This window comes from Indicator indicator, chromosome 13 (genome assembly GCF_027791375.1).
Source record: "Indicator indicator isolate 239-I01 chromosome 13, UM_Iind_1.1, whole genome shotgun sequence".
Taxonomy (NCBI): domain Eukaryota; kingdom Metazoa; phylum Chordata; class Aves; order Piciformes; family Indicatoridae; genus Indicator; species Indicator indicator.
The window spans coordinates 360,594-371,414 of NC_072022.1; the positions used below are offsets into that span (position 1 = coordinate 360,594).

The 10,821-nt window shown below is 43.8% G+C and overlaps 1 protein-coding gene across 1 annotated transcript in view; it reads right to left on the reverse strand.

The window, feature by feature from the left end:
* Nucleotides 1–1,932, reverse strand: part of PER2 (period circadian regulator 2) — a 40,270-nt gene extending 38,338 nt beyond the window's left edge. The window contains exons 1-2 of the mRNA XM_054386300.1: nt 1,894–1,932; nt 1,086–1,139 (exon numbers count right to left, since the gene is read on the reverse strand). The gene's annotated coding sequence lies outside the window, so the exon portion shown is untranslated. The remainder of the gene's footprint in view (nt 1–1,085; nt 1,140–1,893) is intronic.
* Between the last annotated feature and the right edge of the window lie 8,889 nt (nt 1,933–10,821).

A 10,821-nucleotide genomic window follows, 5' to 3' on the forward strand; every position in this document is an offset into this window, starting at 1 on the left:
AAGACAGCCCATGTTAACATGCCTTAATTTAAAATGCCGCATGTCTACCAACTGTTAAAAGTACATTTGTGTTGGCCAGAGTTAAGGAAGAATTTATTCACAACATTCCATTCTGCATAACGTCATAAAGCTGATACGAGTTCTACAAGTCTCAGATTATGATAAAAATCTGCCTACATTGATTCTTTAAAAGCTCTACATCTGCCTTTATCATAAATTGATAAAAAAATTATAAGCAATCTCTGAACACAGAAGGTGTTAGAAATTGCTGTATCTGTAGCTACTTGCAGATTTCGCAAGGACACTAAAAAGGTGGAATACCTTTCCACAGCATTTATATCCTAGTTTAAAGACAGCTCTTCCAATTCCCTCATACTAAGTCATCTCTCTGTAATCTGTATTTCCTTAAGGGATTTAAGTCTCTACCTTCTTCACTAATCAATACCCACAAGAAATTAGACACAAGGTCCTGCCTATTTATTAAGTGACATAGTTCTTCCCTAGTTTGATTACCTCCATCATGACTTTTTCATAGATAAAATAAAAAAGGTTTAATGAAATCTAGGTTTGAAAAGAATATCTGCATTGGCAGTATGTACCATTTTAATTGGGTATCATATTTGCTTCATCTACTTAATGCATTTAGGATGACATTAAGAAAAAGCAGTCCTGGTAAACTACCTACAGTTCTCATTACAAGCCTTTCTACAATTCAACTGAAAGCTAAGACAAATCTATGCCAAAAGGATTTTTTATCTGCAACTAAACACAGGTTGTTCAGACCAGGCATTTTATCAGTTTGAGTAGAATTACAGGCAGTTTAATCTAATCTTCTGGTTTTCTATTATTTATCAGAGGAAATCTACAAGAGACTGAGTATGTTTAAATCACAAAGAACTAGAAGAACTTGTCCATGTATGGAATCCCAAGAAGGTCTTTTCCACAGAAGGAAGTCTGATTTCATCAGCATACAAGAAATACAGAATTTGTAACAACATTTCCTTCGATTCTGAAATATATCTGTTCTAAGCATAGAAGACTTCAATTATTAGAAAAGAATGAACCACCTGCTTTAGGGAACACACCTGTATTGCAGGATCTCAATCAAGTTCACTTTCTGTAGACAACTGATGTCACTCCTGCAGCATTGAAAAGAGAACATCGTCAGCTTTAAGAATCTATCCAGATCACATTTTGTAGTTGCAGGAAAAACAGCATTTTTTTTTTTCAATCATTTAGACTAATTGGACCCTATGGTATTAATCTTCAGAATCTGTTACAATTTCATCTGTGTTGCACTATCACAGTACTATCCAGAACTGTTATCCTTCCCCTTTCTTGTCTTGAGCCAATATTGTCCCATCATCAGATGGCATGAAACAAAACCACTTGGATGTTTTGGATGACACTCCTCCACCATTCTCTTTTAAACACTCAGGTGGTTTCTATTTTTGGTTCAATAGCCATAAAGTTTTCTTCATTTTTAAAATATTCCCATAATTCTGATTGTCTATTTTGCTTTATTGATCCACCACACACCCCAACCAAGTTTAATATACTTTGTAACCAGCTTTTCACATATCAAATATAACATTTTTGTTTCTCCCCCAAGCTATCATCTTGATTATCTTTGCTTTTTGGACCTCAAAATTTTCAGTATCATTAAAATTTCTTACAATTGCAAGAGCAATCAAAAGAGTGGAAGTTATCAATAAACTTCTGCACAGCAAACCATGAAAATGCAGTACTTGATACTGGGCACTAAATTTCAGTTTCCTAAAGATTTAGAGAAGCTGCATCATTTTCATGTGCTTCATGACTTGTACAACAGGTCTTTTTCAGCATTCTGACATTACAGCTCAAAAGAAGCATAACAAAGCACAAGACGCTCACCTCAATGAATGTACTAATCAATCTTTTCAAATCTGAAAGTGTCATCATATTCCTGTTAAAAACAAAAACAACACACTGTTTTACAAGAAAGCTAAAAAATTATTTTAAACATAAGTTGAGTCCATTTAGCAATGCAACAGAACTCCAGACATGCAAAATATGTGCTCCACAGGTGAAGAAAACTAATAAAGACTACCCACAGATAACTACAGGAAAACCAGAAAATTTTACTGATTAAAAAATACTTACATTATTGTAACCTAACTTCTAAGCTGGCTCTTGAGCAATGCTTAACTATTTACTGCATTCTGTTCCCTTTATAAACATAAGAGCCCTCCCCAAAATTCCATTCCATTATCTTTATTTACTGCTAAAACATGTTTGGATAACACAAGTATCAACACAGTGTACTTCAAAGAACAACCATTCACTCATTTGAGAGTATCCCAGCAAAAGAATTATTATTTAGGATCATATATTTGAATTGGAATGGTTTCTTCAACAGATTACAAACTTAAAACATCACTGAAATACAAATTCCTAATTAGCTTTAGCAGTTGAAAAATTGTCCAGAGAGTTAATTCAACCTAGTGAAAGTATTGACATCATGACCAAGACTAATTCCATATTCCAAAATACAAGCATGCATTCTTAAAGCAAAGGCTGTTACAGGTCTTTCATGTATACACCTTAAAAACAAACAAACAAATCACAGAAAGAAGTCTCCTCAGCTATGTCCCAGAAGGCCAAACAGGAAAAAAAAAAAAAAATCCCTCAGTACTGAAGTGATGACTCCTAAATGGACCAAAGCTCAAACCAGTCACTTCTATTCCTGAAGCACCCATAGCACCATTATTATTTTTCTTCTGGTTTTAGATTGGTTTTGTTGTTTTAAAGCATCTTATTCTCCCCATGGAGAATCAAAAGGCAGAAAGTTAGCCTGAGGTAACAGAACAAGACAAAGGCAAGTCAGTGTTATTATGAATAGCACAGTAGCAGCACGTTGTTGAACTCACGAAGTTCACCACCATGAGGGTCAATCTCACCTTTGCTGTGTTGACTAACCTAGCCTAGCTCCCATAATTTGTTTTCTTATAAGAAACCAAGTACCAAAGTAGTCTCATCTTCATTCCTCCCAAAAAGCAGTCAGAGGCACCCCTCCAGTACCTACCAGAAATTCCTCTCCTTTCTACCAGACCGTAAGTAAAGCTTAGTTTACCATCTCAGGTCATTATTCTGGGTTCTGTAAAACCCACCATGTCTACTCAAGTCTCCACACTGGATCTGGACTGATCATCCCCAAGAGAATGTGTTTTTCCTCAACTTTACTCCTTCACCTTGAACTAAGCTTAATTGTCAAGAAGTTGGGTGTTTCCCATAAAGAAAAAAGTAGAGAACAGACACACAGCCCTGATGGATAAGATTATTGCAGCCTATGTCAAAACATCTTGTGAAGAAGCTAAAGTCTCCTTTATCTGCTCCATGCTAATTCCTAGACATTCTTTCCTTCCAGTTTTACATTGGAAGCGTAAGTTCTTAAAGGTAAATTAAAATTCTTTGTATTAAGTGTGAATTCAAAAAGATGTTTATTTTCTTTGTGCACAGAAAGCACTATTTTCTTCCTAGGTGGAACTAGAGAAATTAAGCAGGAGACCAATAGTCAGAACTCTTTAGTATTCACATATGTCAGCTCTTGTCCTTTTTGACTAAACAGAAATGATGTATTTGATGAAGCATTATAACAGGCAGGAGGGAAAAAATTACCATGTCCAACCGTGCAGTCATGTATTTCACCTTTATTACAGGTAAAACTAGATCTTAACTATCTACAATACCATATTTCCACCATATTTGTTGGCATCTCCATTAAGCTGCTTATTTGCATGCCTACTGCTCCCCTCGCTTAAAGGGCAGAGTTTCACCAAGGGGTAGAACATTCACAAAAGTTCCAGGCTAATGCTGATCTTTGGACTTTGCTGCAATTCATATTCAGTTCAAGATTTCAGTTAGAATTAAAGTCCTGTTCTGGAAGACTCCATGCCAAATAAGTTCTCTGTTACTAATATGTCCTCTACTGCATGGTAATACAGTTCACAAAGTGTGGTGATCTAACAAACACAATGTACTTGTCCTGTGAGTGGGTTGGATTAAGATTGAGAAAAAAGGGCTCAAGCCACTGAAGAACCCATGGTCGAGATCTAAGCAAAAGAAAGAAGTGCTTTATATACTGAAAATCTTTGCACAATTACAGGAACTAAGTAGCAGAAACATAAAAGTACATTTAATAAGGTCCAGCACAATAAATGTACTAAGACACAAAAGGTGCAAGGAGTAAGGAAGAGAAAAAATATTAGTACTGGACATCCTCACCGCTTCATCTTGCATCTCTAAGCTTCAGTTATAGAAAACTGCAGGTTTTACTTAACACTGAAGTGTCTCTATTTTAGGACAGGATGTTTGAAAGGCAGCATAGCTTTAGTTCTGCTTTTTAAAAGACAGATCCACTTTTAAAAGCCATCCATAGAATAGCTAGAGATTTCCTTGTATCTAAAAGAAAAATAAAATGGCAAGAATTTCCATGGTACACTCAAAACCATCTGGAAACAAACCCCCAAAGTCTTTCCCAGACAATTTGATGTACAAATGAGCTCCCTTTCCCATTACCACATCCTTTCAGGTATAGCTCACACCGAACTTCTGCAGCCAGCTCACATAATCTGAAGAATAAACTCATACTCTTGCCCCAAGAAACACGCTCTTTCAGTCCACTCTTAAACAGTACATTGAGCTTCTACCCCTTCATCATCCCCAATAATGTTTTCCTTTCTATTGGAAGAAAATGAAGGAAAAATATAATTATGAATTACAATTTTCTTATCTTAAGGAAGGTAAATTTTGCCAATTTACTGTATGCCATAGGCAAAGTTGGCTAAATCACATTACCAAAAACAGTCAGAAAAAATGGAAAGCTCCTTTAGGACTACCAAACTATTTCGGCAGCAGCTTAAAGCATCTGTACATAAACATTTCTTGGCCTTACAATACCTTTCACACACAAAATATTCTCATAACCTCACTTGCATATGTGGATCAGAAAGGAAAACATGCTCTTTAGAACCACTGCTTTTGTAACTTGCATGAGAGTTAGTATACTGCTGCTGTCCTTCTGGACCTCCTCAAGACCAAGAGAGGACCAAGTAAGAGGACTCTGTACTGGATTGACACAAGTCCAGTGCAGGCATTCAGACATAAAAACCCCCATCTACACTTAACAGATAACCTTAGAAACATGAAACAGAAGCACAGAAGCCTGATGTGCTCATGTTCCAGCACTGCTGGCAGGCAGAGCACAAGCAGGCTGTACAAGCATGCCTGGTGATCTACTAAGCCATTTACTGGAGCACCAGATCACTGTACATATGCTCAGGCATGCGGATTACCACGTGTTCAAGTGCCTCCATACTACAATCTGGTTGCTAGCTCACTGTCAGCATGAACAAAATGCGCACTGAAGTGCAGCTTCAGAGTCTCTTCTGAGACTTGCTCAAACCACCTGACCCTTCCTCATTTTTGTCTATTATACTGTACTGTATTTCAAAGCAGCCTCGGGCTACAAGAAAACCCAGCAAAAGAACACACTTCATAGAGTAATGGTTTTATTTTTGACTGCTGCCTTATCTTTTCCTACACCCTTTAAACATACTTCATAAAAGGAAGTATCACACCTGTAGCTAAAAAGAAACAACCTCTCAAAAATATCACTACATGTCAGAAGGTAGAATTGTTCTTTACTAACCAACAGCTAGCAAGCTTTTCTACCAAAAACATAACACATGTGACATTAACAGCCTGGCTCCCACTTCAGCAGTGGTTAAGTTTAAGGCAGCAGTTAAAGCAGGAGAGGGGACAAACCTTTTATATAGGACACAAAACATCATTTTCTTCATCCAGCCTCATCTATATCCAGAAGTACAAGTCAAAGCCCTTCAGAGTAGTAAAACTGTATCACAAAGAATAATACAGGTACTAATTGGCCCATTTGCTGCTTGATAAGCTAGGTTAGAATAATAAATATTCAAGCAGTTTAAAACTTGCATAATAGGGATAGAACAGGATGCGGAAAGCACGAACGCAGCAAGACAATCCAGTTAAAAAACTGTAATCCACCATCCTCACAGAGGAATTCTAGGCCATGCAACCAAAACTGGACACAAAAATTCCTTCTCAGAAGCACCTGATTATCTAATAATTATGATGTGGTAACGTTATGAGTATAATGCAGTGTCTATAGGACATTCACGCCAAATATTACACAACATCTTACTAAGAACATGATGTTCCCTTTTAACACAGGCCAACCATAGCAGCCCTATATAAAACACTACAGTTGATCTAGACCGGCGATAATTTACATGTTCTACTGGCTGTGCTTTTAAATTAAACCAAAAATCTCACCCCACAGTAACCTGCTCATGTGTTTACAATACAAAGGGTTAAAATGTTGTTTTTTTCTGCAGTAAAGCACATTTTAATATTGTAAAGATGTAAGAGAAATAAAGGTGTGGCAAGAGCCCAAGCAAAAAAATTGTTTTATCAGCCTGTATCTAAAGCAAATACTTCCTGGTCATAATAAAGTCTGAGGCAGAAGAAAAATCCAGAGCTCTACTTCCCATCAGTTTCCCCATTTCACTCTATTCTCACACTATAGCTCAACACCATGAAAATCTTAGTTTGCTCAAAACCTAGGATTCTTCATAAGGGAAATTTACTACCACAAAAATGTACTGTCCAGGGAAAAGCTCAAGTAAGTTTATTTGATAAACTGAGCTGTTATATACTTTAATCATATGCCAGGAAGGGAACGTTGTGGACAGAGGGAGTGGGAAAGTAAGGTATTATGCCAAGAACTACTGCAATATGCTGTCTCTCTAATGCCCTTCTGTGGAAATCCAAAAGGAGTAAGAGCAAGCTGTAAAAGTGAAGATTAGTTAGATTTTCACAGCTAGCATTCATTTGTTAAATACAGGAAGCCTAAAATAAGTCCTACTAACTGACAAATGAGAAAGAAGCCCTGGGAAATGTTGGGTTTGGATCATAAATTAAATCAGAAAACCCACTGAATCTGAAGAAACTGCAAAAGCGAAAATCCTACTTTCATGCCTTTACATGCTGGACTTAGGTTAAGTTGAGCTACTCTTTACTTATTCACAACACAGGACAGGCTATGCTCTTCCACTGAACAGTGTTGGGACACTTATGCCAACTACTCAACTAATTCATTCTCCCTTCTATCTTGAAATAAACACCTTAAACGGCCAAAGCCATACCAAAAGTAAAGGATATTACTTTTCCACACACACACCCTCCCCCTCCAAAGCCTCTATCTTTTCCATCATGGCTTACTAGAGAGGTAAACAATCTCTACAATCCAGCACAGGGCCTCCACACTTCAGGACAGTGCCAGTCATGTGGCTAACAGCAAGCCTTGGATGAAGCAAGGACACAGTCCAGTTCTCCAGTGAAACTTCCTCACTTTGCAGAAATAATGCAAATTTCAGTAAGAAATGGCAAAAAAGAAAGATCACAAGAACATGCAAACACACATAAGCAAGAAGGAACTTAATATTACACTGCAACAATGCGGGCACTCTCCCTAACATGAATCAAATTCTAGGCCCCGCTCGCAAATTTTGTTTTCTAGAGCTGCTGTATAAAGTGCATAAACAGCTCTGTGCCCAAAGCTGAGGAGATCAAGGACACATACACACAATAAAGCACCCTAGAAGGTATGACAAGTTCAATGCCCTCAAACCGTCTAGTATAAAATAGGATCCATTTATGAAATGGGGCCACAGCTTGCAAGCCTTAGCTGTCAACTCATCTTTTATGTTTTTATCAAGACCACTACCTTATTGAAAATAAATATTTGCATTCAGGTAGATATTCCTCATGGCTATCGTTGTGATCAGTTCAGATTCTACTTTGACAATAAGCACAATTTAGCAGTTTTGATGAATGCTAACTAATGACATCCATAAACAAACTGTTAATTAAACACTGGCAACTTGAAAGTTTCTCACTGTACTGTATCAGTTTTTCATGCCACTTTTGACTTGAAGAGACAATCTTACCCCTAGAATCATTGCAGAACTTTCACCTTTTCCCATTTACTTGTAAATAAGTGAGTGGTAGCTACTACATCTCAGACGTACAAGGCTGTAAAAGCCTCAGTCTTATATTTGGAAAAAAGATTGACGACTCATAGCCTAAACCAAAACCCAACATGTTTCTTTGGAATCGTTCACATGAACTGTCTCAGCCAAGTCACTGTTTCATGGGAATGTAATTTCAAATTGCTTCACTTTCCATGTACCTGAGATCTCACACTGACCTTCCTGGGGGGCTTTTTAAGCTCCTGTGGTGCACAGAGAAATGCTGTAACCCATCCTAACCTATCACAAAAAGTCAGTTATGAAGTGTCACTGTAACCATACTGCTCATCTATTTGCATGAAACTGTACTTACATAAACTGTTTTGTAATCATGCATGTAACAGCAGGCAACTCATGTCAACAGCAACACAAACACACCATCTCAAGAACAAAGTGTCCCTGCAACTATAGGCAACATAACAAAGGAATCCACAGCACCTGTTGCCTAATCTACCTGTAGCTCACTGAAGTCGGCAGCGCGCTGAGATTCTGTAACTTGCTGCCAGACCAGTCCTCACGTGAAAAAACCTACCCAGACAGATGGCTACAGCACTGTCCCCTCACGGAGGGGTGACAGAATGCAAGGCCTCGGTCCTGGACCTCGTGTACTCCCCTGCGTTCACGTTCGCTCGGCCCAAGCCCCGGCGCTGACCTTTCACACATTTGCGGCCACAGCCCGCGCCCCGCCACCACGGCCGCCAGGGCGGAGCCCCGGAGCAGCACCAAGGGACCGGCCCCGCCGGAGCCATTTGGCCCCTCGCCGGCCGCGGGGCTGGGAAACCACAGCTGCCATGCTGCGCTCCTCCTCCACACCAGACGAACCGCTGACCCCCCCACGCTCTAAGGCAGGAGCCACCTCCGCCCCTCGGAGACTCCAGTTGCCGCCTCGGCCCGAGTTGGGGCAAGGAGTTGGTCTGTTGCTCATACCCCCTGGCCGCTACTCCACCCCAGTCCGAGAAGGGCGGGCGCTGTGCCACGGTCACCCACCCCGTGGCCCTGACTGAGGAGGTAATCAACGCCACCGCCCCTTCCCCGGCCACCGTCTGAGAAGATGATGGCGGTGGTATGATCACGTCTTAGAGCCCCCAGCTCCCGCCGTGGCCCGAGTTAGGGCAGAGAGCATATCTGTGTTCCCCATACCCAGCTGTCCCCGTTCCAGTCCGAAATGGGCGACTGCGGTGTCACACCCACTCCGGAGACTCCCAACACGCGCCCCTGCCCAAGGAAGGAGTCAACGCTGGCGCCCCCTTCGCCCGTTGTGGTCTGAGATGACGGGCTATGGGGAAGGTGCGTAAAAGCCGACCCCCCAGTCTGAAGGGATCCTGCTCCCCCTTTGCCCGGCGAGAGTTTCGGGCCGGACCCCCGCGGCACCGCCCGCCCTGTCCTGTCTCCTCGGCAACAAGAGAGCCCCAGCGCGCGGGGGTTACGTAACCTCGGCCCAGCGGGCGCGGGAGGAGGGAGGGGGGGGGGAAAGCCCCTCTGCCCCCTGCCGCTGTCGCCCGCTGTCCCCACCCCTCCACCGCCCGGCCGCTCGTGGGGCACCCAGAGCTCCGGCCGGTCACGGGGAAAGCGCCCAGCAGAGCCCGACTCACCGCGCACACCACGTCCACCCAGCCCGGCGCAGCCCGGCACCGACTTCATACAGGCAGAAACGTGACTGAGCCCAGAGAGCCCGCCCCGCCCGTGCGGCCATTGGCTGAGGGCGCGTGACGCCGGCAGAAGACAGGGGCGGGGGCGGGCACCGCTCCTCTTCCATTGGCAGCATCGGACGCCGCTCATTTTACATAAGCCTCACGTGTGGCACCATGTTTCCACCGGCAGCCACGATCGCCTCCGAGCCTGCCCCTCCCCCCCCCTTCCTCCCCCGCCACGGACGCGTCCCCGCGAGCCCACCGGAGTACTCTCAGCCGGTGCCGGGTGTCACGCCGCTGCTGCGCTGCGCTGCTCTGCTCTGCTCTGCTCCGCTCCGCTCCCCTCCGCCTGCGCTACCCTTCTGCCGTCGAACCGAAGAGGGCCGAGGTTACACCAGTCCGGAGGGAAAGCTGCTCCACCCCGCCCCCTCGGAGCCGCCCGTGACGTCAGCGCGCTCCCGCCCGCCCGCTGGGTCGGCGCGCGGGAGAGCGTTGGTGGCTGGGCCGCGCGCTCTAAGGCTAGGAGGCGCGCGCGCCGAACGGCCAACGGCTGTGGCGCGCGCTCGGCGTCGCTGAGTGGGAAAGCGAAAAGGCGGAACGCGCAGCGCGGCAGCGACGCACACGGTGCTGCACACGGTGCTCCACACGGCTCTCAGTTGCCTCGGGCCGGCGAGGGGCGGCTGGGCCACCCGGCGAGCGCTCTCCGAAGCGGATCAGGAAGAGCTCCCGCCTCTCCGGCAGGAAAAGGCCGCGCTGGAAGACGCTCCCGCGCGCCGCCGCCAACAGCACGGCGGAGCCCCGAGCTGAGGGGAAAAGGAAACCAACCCAACCGGGAGAACTTGGCGCTCCCAGTGAGAAGCTATGGATGCGCTGCTTGCGGTGTGGAGGCAGCAGCTGAAGCCTTCGGAGATGCCCTGCTGGGGCCAGCCAATGGCCTGCCGGGGGTTCGGTTCGCTTACATAAGGGAGAAGCTCTCGTATCTCGTTTCGTGGTGCTGCCACCCTTGCTTGGTGCACGCCCTGAAGTTTCGAAACTAGCATCATGTAGTGTTCGCCAGTTGCTGGGTCAGAAACCAAAGTGCAGAA